Genomic DNA, 13,969 nt, shown 5'->3' with positions numbered 1-13,969 from the left:
TCCAGTATGGATCATGACTGAAGCTGTGGAAATGGGGAGTTTTATTCTAGAACAGTGTTAATCTCTGTTGTCCATACTGTTGTTAGTAGTGGCATTAGCCATTAAACAGTTGAAATATGGTTAGAGTGATTGAGCTGGTTAAATTTTATTTATTTTTAATTGATTTCCATTGAAATTGAAATAGCCACATGTGGTTAATGGCTACTGTATTGCACGATGCAGTGCTAGGAAAGGAAATTGGCAGAAATTATGTCAAATTAAAAGTGGGTAATGAAGGAGTGAGAAAAACAGGTCTCCACAAAGACCCTCAAGGGAAGACTTTAGGGAGCCAAGGGTCTACGGATATTCTCTGATTCCTTCAGGGGTCTTTAGACAACCATCTGTCACCACCACATTCAAGACCCTCTGCCTTCTGTAACCTTGTCATCACCTTGCAATGTTTGTTAACATTTTCCCTTGTAATAACTATAGCCCTATGCTCAGAGCCCAGGGGAGTAGCACACCATATGGCATGGAGTTCTCCCAAGGCCAGGAGAGAGACATTGATGCCAGAGCACAGAGATCAGTGTTCGTAGCATCAAAGAGTCTCCTTTTGTACACACAGCACATACCACCCAGTACATGGCATGCAAAGGGCAAAAAGCTGCCTCGTGACGCAGCAACCTGATCTCCGTGGACTGAGTCATAGATAGCTAGATCCTGTAATTTGCTAAAAAGAAACTTCAGCTCCATTTCTTGTGTGTTTGGGCAAGATGTATATTTAGATATGGGCAATATTTGTGTGAGTGTGGTAAAAAACAAATAGTACAGCACTGTAATAGCATGTTTAAAGAAAAGGAAAGAGATACTTTCTCTTTTAGAAGTAAAAAATTTGAAGATGACCTCATGCTTGTTTTGGCTTGTGTCTTCTCAGCCTTTCTCAGGACGTCTAGAGCTGTTCTGAGGCTTATGCCCTGAGCTTCCCAGGTTTACACAGCATGTGGAGTATTCTTGCAGGAGCATTCTCTCACTCACCTGAACATGGGACAGGGTGCCTGGGCTCCCCTTAGGCCACCATTATTGAAGCCAGGTGACGAAGAGGTCTTTTTTAAGCATCAGATACGTAGTGCGTTAGAGCTCTCCTGGGACAATTCTGACTGCACCAGAGAAATCAGAAAATGAGGGTTAGAGAGAGATTGATATGTGGATGGAGAATGTTCTTTGCAGGTCACAGGGAGGACCCCAAAGACAAGAACAATTAGCAGATGGCTTTTGCTGGGTGTAAGCAGGAGAGGGGAGAGGTCTTGCTTCCATTGCTAAGGTGCATTGCATCGTTCCAACAGCTTTCAGCAGGTGGAAAGTTTCCATGGCTTCAGAGAGACATAATGTGTCTTTTGTGGTTATGGTAAAAAGCATTTTCCCCCATGTTGTGAGTGATGCTCAGTTATTTACAATATATTATGAAGCGGCATATCACAATTTATAGGAATATAAAAAGTTGCTATTAGATGTATTATTGGCCTAAGTCTTAAATTAATACAAAGTTCACAAAGAAAAAAATAATCTCACGAGGAAGAAAATTCTCTTTTCATTATTGAACCAAGATAGTATATTTAGACCTGTGACCTTCATCATTATTTATGTACACTCTGGGGCAGACTTCTATGTTATACAAAATATTGGCAGGAATAAAAAATAGACAACGATTTCAAATAAAATGTATTTTTCTTCACCAAATGAATTTTAGGAATGATTACACATCCAACTCTAGCTACCCTACGTACATACAAACACGTACAACTGGCATGACAGGAGCTTGGTGCAGAGCGCTTGAGTTTTTCCTCCACTGTGTGATACTTTGATGGATCCTCTAGTTAAAACTTGATTGACTCGTGTTTTCTAAGTGTTTGATTTTCTTTTGCTGTTATGGCTACTATAACATAAATACATCCAATCTATCCGTTTGCTCAAAAACCCTTTATTAGGAATCTATTATTCACTCAAGGTCCAGGTAAGCAGATAAGTAATTGAGTATTAATTCTGCATAAAGTGGAAATTGTTTCTGTGACACACTCTTAGGCACTGTGCCTCTCATCCTTTAAATGCCTAACAAAAATATAAATACTCTGAAAACAGTAAATTACAGTTTACTCTTGTTCTTTTGTGATGCTATAACTAACATCTTAAGGGATAACCCACGCACAATACAAAACTTTTAAGCTGTGACCTTTTGATGTGGACTGCTACTCCACAGAGTATACTTTTTAAAAGCACAGAGTTTAGCTCTGCAGAGCTGCACAGCTGCATGCAAAGATTTACTTTTCAGTAGTTTTCTCCCTTGGCTTAAAAAACCTTCCCCCTCTTCCAGGACATCTTCCTTTATCTCCTGTGGCTCCACTATCTCCTGTAAGAGCATATTCCTATGATTCCTTTATTGCTCATTGAGTGTATATGAATGCGACATCCTTAGTATTATTGCAAACGGGAATTAACTCTTGCACTGACGGCTCAGCTTCCCCATGTGTGTCAGTGTTCTCTGCCAACCGAGTCGAATGCCCTTTCGGGGTAGATAGCACTAACCCCAGCTGCCACCACACCGCTCTGGGACAGTGCAGTGGGAGCCAGGCATCATGGTGGAGTCCTCCGCATGCAGGTGTCTTTCATGCACCCCTCATACCGGCCCTAGGGACGATGGAGGGGTGGCTGGTACTGAAGGCGGCTGTGCAGCCTGCAACAATTTGCTTCAGGAAAGTGTTTGAATTGAACAATCTGTTCTTTCTTTTTAAAGGGCAGTTTTCAGAACATTTGGTTTATTTTTGGTTTGTCATGAAGACACAATGTGTTTTCCTGGAAGAAATTCCTCTGTTTCTAATCAAAATCTGCTTCTGACTACTGGACTTGCCTGTCCATTCAAGAACCCACAACCATTGTTTTCAGCTAGCTTCCCCTGTGTTCCCACTAAGAAAACTAAATCATAACTTCTACATGGTTTTTCCTACTGACACAGAACTAACACAACTGAATACACTGGATTGCCCCCAGCTGTTGAAAAAGGGATCGTCTTAAAAATGTTTTTGCTTTTACTTTGTATATCCCTCCCTCCCTCTTTCCCTCCCTCCCTCCCTCCCTTCCTCCCTTCCTCCCTTCCTCCCTTCCTCCCTTCCTCCCTTCCTTCCTTCCTTCCTTCCTTCCTTCCTTCCTTCCTTTTGCTTTCTTTCTTTCTGTTTAGAAACAGAGACTAAAACAGAGGCTAGATCAATTCTTTCTTAACTGTTAAAAAGAGAAAGGTACCCTCAGGGAATGAGATTCAAGCAACAGCTTCACACTGCCAAATCTATTAGCACTCAGACGCACCATCAAAACTCCTCTTCAGAAGCTCTTTAGGGAGGCAGAAAAGGAGGGTGAAACAAAATAGGGGAGTTTTTCAAATGCCAGCATTTGAAAAGAAAAGTGAGAGTGAGAAAGACAGCTGCTGGCAGAAGGCATGTGTGTGTGTGTGTGTGTGTTGTGTATGTGCATGTGTGTGTGCGCATGTGCCTGTGTGTACCTGTGTGTGCTTGTGTGCTTGCTGGGAGTTTGGGGGAATGGGGCTGAGAGTAGGAAAACGCAGTGACATAAATCAGGCTTGTGCTGAGTTCCCTGCTTTTTTATTGGTTTGTTCCCTGTGGTGCTTTCACTAAAGCTGCTTCCTCTTTCACTGCACTCATTTTGTTCCCAGTCCAGGAGGTCTTAGGATATTGGGAAGATGCCAAACATCTGGGGTTTGTGAGGAAGAGGGAGGAATCTCCACGCTTGACTAACTTAATCTTCATGTGTCCAAGGGGAGGCTCAGCATCATGCGACCCGAGGGGTCTGTAGTCTGTCCGCTTGGCAGACACCTGTTGAGCGCTATAGAATCATGCAGGATGCTCAAGCTGTGTAATCAAGAGATAGGTAAGAGGCAGCCAAGTTTATAACATTTCCACGACAACTAGGGTTACAATAATTATGCCACAGCCAAGTATGTAATTTTTTTGAGATAGGGCAACTCTACTATTTTAATCTTTCATATGTAATTACCGTATGCATTATTATTAAATCTCTCACTTTCAAAGCGTTTACCCTGTGCCAGGCCCTGAGATAAGTACTTTACATATATTAGCTCTTCTAATCCTCACAATAATTCAATAGGTAATTAACATGTTGTCATTTATTTTATGTGAATAAGAAAATGGATTCATAGAAGCTATGTTGTTTACTCAGTATTGCCTAGCGAGAAAATAGTATTCCTAATAGTTAATCTGCATTTTTCTGATTTAAGAATCCTGGATAAAGATTATTTTTGACATTTCAATTGATTATTGCAAATGTTAATGCAAATAATGTAACCAATAATGAAGCACTGGGATCTCCTGTTTCTGTTCCCTGATGAAATGAACAGAACCAATTAAAATATTGGTTTTAATTTTCTATGCTTTCTTTCTTTTCCTATGTGTTCTCTTCAGTAGTTAAAAAAAGAGTTTTTTATCAAAGACAAATTTTTAAATCAATAAATTTAAGACTTCATACTTGCTACAAATAGGTAGGAAAAAATTAGGCATTAGGTTACATTTATTAACCGTGACTGTGAAAATGTTGCGTGGGCCAAGCACATTTCTTTCTTCTAAATTCTAAGAGGTTGAGCATAATTTCTATGAATTACTTAATATTTTTATGTATGTCATTCAGTTATCTATTTCTATGTAAGAAACTGCTCCAAAACTTAATAGCTTAAAACAATACTGTTTTACTTTATCTCACAGGTTTTGTGGGTCAAGAATTCAGAAATAGCTCAGCTGAATGGCTCAAGTAGTATCAACTGAAATCATCGGGTTTTTAGCTGATGTTTGGGATGGTTGAGAGAAGCGCTGTCCAATGATGCAAACATATATATATAGAGAGAAAGAGTAATTTTAAATTTTCTAATAGCCAAATATAAAAATTGTAAGTGGAATTATTTTAATAGCCTATTTTGTTTAATACAATATATCTAAAATATTATTGAAATGTAATATAAAATTCTTAATGAGATTTTAAAACATATTTTTAGAAATCTAATATGTGGCCGGGCACGGTGGCTCACACCTGTAATCCCAGCACTTTGGGAGACTGAGGCAGGCAGATCACCTGAGGTCCGGAGTTCAAGACCAGCCTGACCAACACGGAGAAACCCCGTCTCTACTAAAAATACAAAATTGGCTGGGCGTGGTGGCACATGCATGTAATCCCAGCTACTTGGGAGGTTGAGGCAGGAGAATCACTTGAACCTGGAAGGCGAAGGTTGTAGTGAGCTGAGATCGTGCCATTGAACTCCAACCTGGGCAACAAGAGCAAAACTCTGTTTCAAAGAAAGAAAAAAAAAAAGAAAAAGAAAAAAAAAAAAAAGAAATCCAGTATCTATTTTACTCTTATAGCACATCTCAATTTAAACTACTCACATTTTGAGTGCTCTGTAGTCACATGTGGCTGAAGGCTATTGCATAGCACAGGTTGCTGAGGCTCCAAGATCTCCTCACTCTCATACTTGCCACCCTGCTGGAGCTGGCTGGAAGGTTGGGCTCAACGGAGCCCCTGTCCTCTTCCAAGTATTTTTAGTTTCTATGTGGTCTCTCACATAGGAATAGTCAGCCTTCTTCTAAGACAGCTCAGGGCTCCAAGCGACTGAGCTGAAAGCTGCCAATCCTTTTAAAGGGTGAGTCCTGAACTGGTGTGGCATCATTTCCTCTGTAATATCTTCAACAAAACAGTCACAGGTCAGCCTAGATTCAAGGGGATGAAAAACTGATCCGTTCCTCAATGGAAGGATGGTCAAAGATGTGTTGCTATCTTTAAAATGCCAGAAAAACATATTAGTTTATGTGAAAATAGGACACAGGCTGAATATCCCTTATCCTAAATGCTTGGGACCAGAAGTATTTCAGATTTCAGATGTTTTTTTCAGATTTTGAAATATTTGCATTATACTTAGCAGTTAAACATCCTTAATCTGAAAATCCAAAATCTGACCTGTTTCAGTGAGCATTTACTTTGAGTATCAAGTACACACTGAAAATATTATGGATTTTGGAGCATTTAGGATTTCAGATTTTCAAATGAGAGCTGCTCAACCTGTACAATAAAGCTGCACATTTTAAAGTCCATTTATATAGATTATAAACTACTGAGATACAGTATATAATGAAAGTGAAAGTAATCAGGAATGGGAAAACAAACACCGTATGTTTTCACTCATAAGTGGGAGCTAAGCTATGAGGATGCAAAAGCATATGAATGATACAAGACTGGGGCAAAGGGTGGGAGGCGGGTGAGGGATAAGACTACGAACTGGGTACAGTGTACACTACTTGGGTGATGGGTGCACCAAAATCTCAGTAATCACCACTAAAAAATTTGCTCGTGTATTCAAATACCACCTCTTCCCCAAAACCCTGTGGAAATAGTTTTTTTTTTTTTTTTAAAGAAAACACCAGTATACATTGCACATAGGAAAAATAAATGTTACTTGTAAAACTGTTAAAAAAAAAAGAAGGTGAAACAATATGCGTAAATTTGGCAGATGCTGGAATATTCTATTAATACATGAATCATTTAAGGATGATAAACATATGTGCATTTATAACCTAAACATCTATAATTGATCACATATGGTTTATTTTATATTAGATTCTTAGTGAGCAACACAACATCTAATACCAAATTATTAACATTGTTCTTACAATAAAATTTTAAAAAATTATTTTTGTCATGTTTCCTAATGCTACCAATATATAATTATGAAAATTTCCTATTTTATTGTATTTGGGCTTTTTTTTTAGAAATTGTTTTGCAATGGAGTTCCTGCCAGTGACTTTAAACCTTGTTTGGATAACTATTTAGCAAACTGGCGATTTCTACTTGTTTGCAAATAATCTGCTTGAAATATCAAAGAGGAGACCACAGCAATTATGAAACTAACAGAATCTTAGGGACTAGTTTTTAATATTTTTCCCCAGATATTTGGATAGGTCAGATGGAAATCTAACATATTGAAATCACTTATTTTTAAGTGCTAACTACACAAAATGAAATCAAAGCACAGTGAATAAGGAATTCAAGGAACTGCTATCCTGGGGTAGTAATATCTTGAGCTTCTGAAATATATTATTTCTGTTACTAAGCTAGAGAATGGTAATTAAGCTAGACTAATTTAACATTGCTGTGGAAAGTCTCTGACTGTTCTCTCAAAGGCTGTGGTCTTTGTGACTAGTCACAGTTTTCACTTAAACTCACTGTTTTTGACAATAACCAGTCTCTTATTTTTGGACTTGTCCACATTGTGCCAAGTGGAGCTGAGATTAGAGAGCTTATCAGTTGTAGTAGATATCCATAATGGACCACCACCAACAAATACAATTATGTTAACTGGAATTTAATTCCCAGCCATATCAGTCAGGAAGAATTTACCAAATCTATCAATCGTCAAATTCGATGTTGTGCCTGAAAATATGTGGTAATTAAAAATGTAATCACTGAGACTAGAAGGAAGATACTATGTTTTCATTTAAGGTCTTAACTGACTCATGCAGAAGATGCCTGTTAGTTTATTCTGCTTGATTTTATAATTTCAGTTCTACTTGGAACTGCAGAGTCTTATGTACTAGTATTGATGTGAGAGTTTGGAAGGGCAGAATGATCAATACATTTGCTACTGACCAGGCACTTGGAGAATTTACTGTCTCAGAACTTCTGAATGGAATTAGAACTCCTCTCTGTGGTCTACACTCGATAAACAAGGCATCCAGTTAAAATTAATCTGGTAAATTCAGACTCAACACACAGATAAGATGGAATAATCACCATGTTAAAAATCACTTAGCTTTCATTCGTATAACTTATTTAGTTACTATCTCACTATATTCCTTCTTTCAGTTTTATACTTAATGTCAAGAACACTCTATGGAGAGAAAGTGATCTAATATTTATTTAAAACCTTCTAACAACCACTTAAGAAAATCCATTACTACTTGCTTGCTACTTTATAAGGCAGTTCACCTTTATGTTCCTATTTACTGCTCTCAGCAAACCCAGGAGATGAATACTATTATTAATGCCATTTCACAGATGGCGAAATTGAGTCCTAAGGTGATTAAGTCACTTGCCCACTATCCTGAAGCTAATAAATGGCATACAAGGGATGTGAGCCCAGGTTTGCCAGGCTGTAAAGGTCTAGTTCTTAACCACTCTGCAACAGTAGCAGGAATACCAGTAGGAATCACAGTAGGAGCAAATAGCTAACATTTACTGAGTACTCATTGTATGCCAGCCCCAACCTTTTTCCCAGACAGCTAGCTCAGAGCCATCCTAAACCAAACCATGCAGAGATCTGTGCCAGCCTGGAATAGCAGTGCCCAATGGCCAACAGCATCTCCAAGCACCTAGCAGGTTCTGAGGTCTGTGCATCCCTCTGTGGAAAGTCGCTCCAGCACTCCAGAGGAGAGACTTCCAATAATTCCCAACTGTGAGACACCTGAGTGATTTCTGAGCCATCAGTGAGTCACAGCTATGCATTCTCCACCGTCTGGAGCTCAGCTATGATGGCCATGAGGAGAGCTTCCCTGGGTGCTTCATGTCAGCCCTGAGAATCATGCCTGCTCCTTCCATCTGTGGCACCAAGGTTCCTTAGTATTCTCTTTAATTCCCAACAGGCAACTCCCCATTGGCAAATCTTCTGTTAATAATTCCTTATATTACACTTTGTGGTTGTAAACATTGTATGTTTTCTGTCTTCTAACTGGGCCCTAACTCATATATTATTTTCATAAAAGCTCCATAAACAAAAACAGTCATGAGCTCCTTTTTACAGGTGAAGCAACAGAAGTGCAGAACAGTGAACATGGTTTTCTCAAGTCTGCTAGCTCTGAGAGTTGATAGGTCTGGCTCTCCTTTATCACCCTTGTCTTACAAAGGTTGGAGGCCCTCTGAGTTCCATTCTCAGTTAATACTCAGTCTAGTCAACTTCCTAGTTCTTTAGGCTCCAACTAGCACTGAATTTGTTTTCAGTTAAGAACTGAATTGTTTCTCCTATCTCCCAAAAGATCATATTTTGAAGCCATTCTCTCAATGTGACTGTATTTGGAGATAGTGAAGAAATTAATGTTAAATGAGATAATGAAAGAATAATGAATCATGTTAAAAGTGATTGACGAGGGTCTTAATGTGATAGGACTAGTGTTCTTACAAGAAGAAGAAGAGTCTATCTCTTTCCACAAAAAAGGTCATGTGAGGGCAAGTGAGCAAGTGATTGTTTGCAAGCCAAGGAAGTGGGTCTCACCAGGAACTGATGATGCTAACACCTTGATCTTGGACTTCCAGCCTCCAGAAATTTAAGAAAATAAATTTATGTTGTTTAAGCTACTTAGTCTGTGGTGTTTGGTTATGGCAGCCCAAGCAGACTAAGTCACAGCCCAAAGCTGGTAAATCCAAAATCCACACCTCCAGCTTTAGTTGTCTACCACACCTCTCCATGTAGTTTTCAAACTTTAATCTTGCCTCCCCAAATAGTCCTCCTCATTAATTCTCCATCATCATTAAGGGCCTCATTGGCTGTGGAGTCACTTGAGCCACTGACCTTGGGATCTCCTACTTCTTTAGTGCCCCACAGCCTTCATTGTTATGACAATTCTAACTACCAGAGAGTCTAATTCATTTCCTCCTTCGTTTTTTATACCACTTGCTTATTTCATGATTTAATTGTATTTCATTTGTACCTTTGCAGCAGGCAAAGTGATCTTATTGTCTCTTAGTGCTCCTTTTCTCCATTCCTTTTTGCTTCATGCCATAAATCCTGATCTGATTATGCTGCTCCACAAGGCTTTGACAGCCCCTTGCTCACAGCAGCCTTTTCCAAAGTCGGTCTCACAGAAGATACTCCCAAGTGACAGTCTTATAAGAACGATTTTGTGGTTTGACTCACAACAGCCATTAATACAGTAAAGGCTCATAACAGACCATAACAGACCTGCAGAATGTCTTTTATTTAACTTTATTTAGTCCAGCATTTTTCAAATTCAGGAACTATCCATTCTCTCTGTCCCATTTTTCCCTCTTTGCACATGTTTGGCTGGATGTGCTGACATATTAGATAAAATAAAATCTCTTAATCTTGGTGTGACAGAGTCTGGTTGTCACCCTGTAATGAATACTGCTGCTGTCCTGCACACATCTCCTTAGATCTTACTGTTTCTATGGGACTGAGCTCAGCCTCCATCCTTTGGGGGCAGCCTGAGCCTCAGGCTTAAGGATGACAGCGAAGCAGGAAAACCCAGCTGTCTTATTTCAGGTCAGGATTTCCCTGAGAGCTCATTTTCCTTCCAGAGCTTCCCCCATGGTTCATGCTGACACTGCAATCCTGGGATCGTTGCCTGCGGTTATACAAGGCTAGCTTCTTTCTCTTTCCTGTCTTGTTGAGATAATTAATAAACCATGTGCATACAAATCTTTGTCTCGGGCAAGCATCTGAGAAACCCGGCATGAGACAGTACACCAACATTCTTTCAAAGCCTATGTTATTGCATAGCAGTAACGTGGTTCAGAGAGAGCAGTAACTCTATTCTTCCTACCACAGTGATTGACTTAGGAGAAAGGAAGTTTATGCCAATTAGTGCATAGAGCTACCCTAAAATAATCCAGAATTGGGATTAGTTCTGGATTGGACATGTTTTCCACTCAGACCATTGACAAATGAGGAGGGGATTTGCTGTACAAGTGTATAAAGTTACATAAAAATTGAACCCAAAGGCATTTATTGTGAAATAATCATTCCTCTAGCTCTGATGCATCTCAGATGGAATGTTAGTTGATGGCGAATTGAGACTATTTGCAGTGACAGAGTTCTGTAGAAAGGCTATTTGAGTAAAAATAAATAGCAAACAGCAATATGAATCAGATGATTTTTGAAAAAGAAACAATGTGAAGGTAGTTCTAGTTTATTGGGAATTACATATTTTCATTTAGAAAAAACCTAAATGAGCAGTTTATAGTCACAGAAGCAGAGGAATCTGTTTCACCAAGCTTCATGATAGCCTGGTACCAATTTTGCTGAAATATTTCAAACCCTCCTACATCAATGTTTCTCAAGGTGTGAACCCTAAACCAACAGCATCAGCATCACCTGGGAACCTTTTAAGAGTTCGAAGTGTTGATTTGCATCAGTAAACCCACTGAAGTAAAATCTTTGTGGCCCGGGGGCAGGGATGGGCCCGACAATGTGGGCTCTAACAAGACATTTGTTGATTTCACTACATGCCAACGTTTGAGAAGCTCTGTCCTACATGAGGGCTCACACTTTAACTTCCTGTCTTTTCCTTTATTCCATTAACACCATTCTCATTATGTCTCCTATCTATACTGTGTTTCATGTAAAATGGCCTGTCATGTACATCAACCATCACTCTGATTCAAAATATGGTGTATTATGAAAGGAATCAATTCAATTTCATAGTCTCATAGATTTTTACCTCAGAAATAACTTGTTTCTCATTGCTACCATAGCAAATAATATCTCAGCAGCTAGAGTTTTCTTAATATCTCACAAGTTTGTATTTATGTTTCGTGTGCTGCTCTCTCAAAGGGAGAGGTTTTACATATATATACATATATAATGACTATGGTGATGAATCAACATGTAGATTCTTTTGAACAAAGCATTGCATGCTTTTTATTTTATGTAAACAAATTTCATGTCTTTTTAAACCTCTAGTTGGTTAAAAATGACCCCATAATCTGGTCTAATTATTAAAAGCTTTCAAATTGATTCACACTTACATCTATCCCCAACAATACTTAATAATGCCTTAGGGAAGTTCAGCTATTTCTACTTACATGTTTTGAAACTGGGTTTTATTCTGCTTTGCTACACTTTTAACAGATAATTATCTCTAAGTATTCAAGTTATTTAGATGAATCTCTGTCTAACTTATGAGCAGAATCCTAAAATTCTCAGAAAACTGGGTAAGTATAATGAATTATTTTTATAGAGCTATAAACTAATCATATTTTTATAATAATGTGAGTCTAGAAAACACTGATTGGGGTCAGGTAATTTTACGGTTAACATTCTACATTATGTAACTTTTTTTTTATTCTTAAATGAAAATTCTTGATAAACATGAGCATGGTTCTTTAAAATCTTCCTACACTGGAAGATCTGTTACCTGGATCTCTGCTTCTCCATGGGAGAAAACACAAGCTTAAGAGGATGTGAAAGAAGGCAAAATGGTCAGTAGGGGCAGGCATGGCATAGCTCAGCAGGTGTCAAGAGCATGAAGAAGTTTGCTTTTTTGCTCTTTGGAGGAATATGCGTATAAAAACAAACATGAATTTATTATAAAGGAAATTGTGAAATTTATATGACCTTGATTCCAATGCTGAATTTAAAAGTAAATGAAATTAAAATCTCATTGCTGGGAGCCAAGATGGCCAATGACATGCAGCCAGGAGAAGCATCTCCCATTGAAAAAACAGACCATCAAGAAAACTTGCACACTCCGAGCAGATCTTTGGACAGGGGAATTTAGAGGGGACGAAGAGCATATGAAGACCCTTGGCTGAAGAGGGAGGAATCTGGGAACCCTGCATGGGTTTGTCCAACACCAGAATTTGTTCCTGGACCCCAACAACTTCAGGGGAAGGGAAATACATGAGGTGTGGCTCGCTCTCACCATAGACCTTCACAATTCTAGCTGCAAGAGACCCCATAATCCCCACAGATATTTGAGCTAACAGAGAGAGTTGTCTGCAGAGATGGCAGGGACAAGACTCCAGCCTGTGTGGAGGCCAGAGGGTTTGGCATGAGAATGGCGCACCCAACCCCAAGTCTTGCCATACTTCTCTAGGTGGCTTTGGTCTTTGTTGACTTTTGGACCTGGAAAGAGCAGAGTTGTCTTTTCCATGGGATGAAGCCAGTCTGATCTCAGCAGCCCACTGTCTGCTGGCCTCTCCTGGGGTCCCTGCCTGGCTGTGCCAGCTTACAGCATAGCTTTGGATGCCCAAACAGGGTGCTTCCCACTGGCCACTGCTATAGTTACTTCACTGGCAGACCCTACCTAACCATTGGAGAGCCTCAGCAGAGAGGCCACCACTGACACACAAACACACACACACACAGCCTCTTTCCACCAGTTTGCTGGTGATTACAAATTCCACCACTTTCCTGGTGCATGAACATGTGCAGAACCCACTTCGCTGTTGCCACTGGTGTGCATATGCACAGACTTTGCCACTGCAGCCCTGCACCTGCCAGCATGGTTGTGTGCACACCCTGCCACCACCCACCCCCACGAATGCATGTGCCCTACTGTGCTGCTGTCACTGCTGGCACGCATGGGTAAGCATGGACCCCACTGCCACTGCCCTGATGAAGCACTTTGGCCAACATCCCCCAGACAAAGTGGACCAGGAATGTCTCAGTTCCACCAGTGCAAATTTGCTTAGCCTCAAGGGGCCAGAGAACAAAGTTGTGGACCTAGTTCCAGTCCTCCAGGATTAGAGCTATAGGCCAAGAGTGCTGAGTTGAGTCTTGGCCCCCTAAAATGTTCCAGAAATGAAACCAGTCAACTAAACCCATCTTATACCAGTCAAACTCTCAAAGCCATCAAAGAATATAAAAGCCAAAGCCCCATCCAAAAGACAGCAACTTCAAAGATTAAAGGAATATCAGCCAACACAGCTGAAAAAGAACCAGTGCAAGAACTCTGGCAACTCAAAAAACCAAAGTCTGTTTTTACTTACAAATGACTACATTAGCTTTCCAGCAATGGTTCTTAACCAGGCTAAAGTAGTTGAAGTTACAGAGGTAGAATTCAGAATCTAGATACAAATGAAGATCACTGAGATTCAGGAGAAAGTCAAAACTGAATCAAAGCACTCTAAGGAATCCAAAAAAAGGATATGAGAGCTAAAACATGAAATAGCAATTTTAAGGAAAAAACAAACT

This window comes from Theropithecus gelada, chromosome 8 (genome assembly GCF_003255815.1).
Source record: "Theropithecus gelada isolate Dixy chromosome 8, Tgel_1.0, whole genome shotgun sequence".
NCBI lineage: Eukaryota > Metazoa > Chordata > Mammalia > Primates > Cercopithecidae > Theropithecus > Theropithecus gelada.
The sequence above is the reverse complement of the archived record's forward strand: the minus strand, read 5'-3'. Positions refer to the sequence as shown.